This window comes from Penaeus vannamei, chromosome 28, assembly GCF_042767895.1.
Source record: "Penaeus vannamei isolate JL-2024 chromosome 28, ASM4276789v1, whole genome shotgun sequence".
NCBI lineage: Eukaryota > Metazoa > Arthropoda > Malacostraca > Decapoda > Penaeidae > Penaeus > Penaeus vannamei.
Genome location: NC_091576.1, coordinates 5,772,579 through 5,775,078, shown reverse-complemented (window position 1 = coordinate 5,775,078; position 2,500 = coordinate 5,772,579). Strand labels below are relative to the sequence as shown.

The window sequence follows — 2,500 nt, the reverse complement described above, 5'->3', positions numbered from 1 at the left end:
ATAATGATAATGTAAATATTATGGACGCCTTTTGTATTATAAATTCCTGGATATTTTGGAAATAAAAGAAATATAAAAATATAAAAAATCTCTATAAACCCAAATAATTTATTAGACGAAAGAAATCACAAACTATTTCATATTTCATTCTGCCTTCAAATGTCTCACTTATAAATCACAGTAGTTTACTGCTTTGTAAAGTACATTACAAAATCAAAAATGAACCTGTCACACAATTCACGGAAAAGATACAAAAGAAACATTAAAGAGAAAATTAATAAAAACATAGATATGTGTCCTTGTCGGGAATCGAACCCGAGATCTCCTGATTCAGAGTCAGTCGTGTTAACCACTACACCACAAGAATCATCATAACATGTGTGCCGAATACAGCAAGTGAAAATCATGCGATATTGTAGCCACCTAAATTTAATCTTTTGCAAAATACTTTACAAAGAAAATAATCAGAAGTGGACTTTCTGAAGGTATATGGTGAATAAATATTTGCGGATTATAAATCATTGTGGAATTTGAGAAGTTGCGCAGAGAAACAAACTCAACTTTCATAACAGTGAAAATAAGTGACTATTTCTATGATATTTATTGCCATGCACCGAGTATGCCAATAAAAAAGTCTTTAAGAAAGGAGGCGCATGGAAAGTGTCATTCATGAAGAGGGAGAGAGGGAGAGGCGAGAATTAGAATCGACTCGATCTGATGTGCAGAGGTCACGTGACGCAAGAGGGTCGAGGCGCTTTCCACAATCTCCCTTGCACTGCAGACCAGACCGTCAATATGCGCAGGCAGTGCCAAAGATCTTGTATTTTATTTGTATTTCTTTCTATTATATCTTCGTAATTAAAAAACTTGAATAACAATATATATATCAAATATACATACATATATACATATATGTGTATATATATGTATATATATATATTCAATATACATATATATACATGTATTCATGTATGTATGTATACATATATATATACACACACAGACACACACATATGTATATATATATATATATATATATATATATATATATATATATATATATATATATATATATATATATATATATATATATATATATAGAGAGAGAGAGAGAGAGAGAGAGAGAGAGAGAGAGAGAGAGAGAGAGAGATGTGTGTGTGTGTGTGTGTGTGTGTGTGTGTGTGTGTGTGCGCGTGTGTGTGTGTGTGTGTGTGTGTGTGTACATATATATACATATATATAAATACACACACATATATATATATATATATATATATATAGAGAGAGAGAGAGAGAGAGAGAGAGAGAGAGAGAGAGAGAGAGAGAGAGAGAGAGATGTGTGTGTGTGTGTGTGTGTGTATGTGTGTGTGTGTGTGTGTGTGTGTGTGTGTCTGTGTGTGTGTGTGTGTGTGTGTGTGTGTGTGTGTATATATATATATATATATATATATATATATATATATATATATATATATATATATATATATATATATATATATATGTCAGTGTGTGTGTGTATGTGTTCGTGTATGATATCCATGTTATCAAATATATTTTGAGAGTTTTCTGTATATTACATTTTTACATTCTGTCACTCTTTTTAGATTATTAATTATCTATTTTTATTTCAACATTCTGACTCGTACACAGTGACCTGTTTATATAATAGAAAATGGGTAGAATTTAAAGGAAAATGGGGAAGTCCTGTATTGAGAAACTTTAATGGTAGTTTTCCGTGTTTTGTGTTCCAATTTATTTTTAGTTTTATCTTATATTTATGTAAGCCTTTATTTCTTTTTATTTTCAATCCGTCATTTTAATCTTGCAGTTCAATACATATACAAAATATATACATTTGTGTAAATGAAATAACAGACGTATGGGTATGTGTAAGCCACGTTATCAGTGTATGTTTAAAATGTTCTGTTATTTCTTTGTATGTATACATACTTTTTCAATAAGCTGTGCCGTGGCTCCTTTTGTATTATTAAATCTTGATGACACAGTAACGAACCTTTATATAGTAACGGGTAGGGATTGCTCTTACGTCTGCCAACATCACACGCGGACTTTTATACCGAAATGACACAGAAAATGCTCTTAATTCTTATTTCATCTTTCACCTCGTAACTAGACTACAGTTGGGAATCATAGTTTCTATAAAATAAACGTTGGGAATATATATTAAGACATCAGTTGATAATCAACCTAAATGTCTCAGAATTATATTATCTTCGTATCAGCGCGTCACAGGTTGAAGACACTTACCTGCAAACACCTCACCTTAATTTGGAACATGTCAGACGGCTAATCAGTGCACCCGGTTGTCCTCAGTGATAAAGTATATGTATCTATGCTGTGTGCATAAGGAACCTGGTAATTGTAATTTTATCTTGAGTTCAAGGTGTGAGATAACCACACAGGGTTCATAGAACACTACACAGCTCTTGTAGGCTCTTATAAGAGCTATGGCGAACTGTAAAAGAAAATTCTACATTCA

At 31.8% G+C, this 2,500-nt stretch overlaps 1 non-coding gene across 1 annotated transcript; it reads right to left on the bottom strand.

Annotated features, from left to right (window-relative positions):
* Positions 1 to 294: 294 nt before the first annotated feature.
* On the bottom strand, positions 295 to 367 carry TRNAQ-CUG (transfer RNA glutamine (anticodon CUG)). The gene has a single exon. It is a non-coding gene; the product is annotated as a tRNA-Gln (tRNA).
* Positions 368 to 2,500: the final 2,133 nt, after the last annotated feature.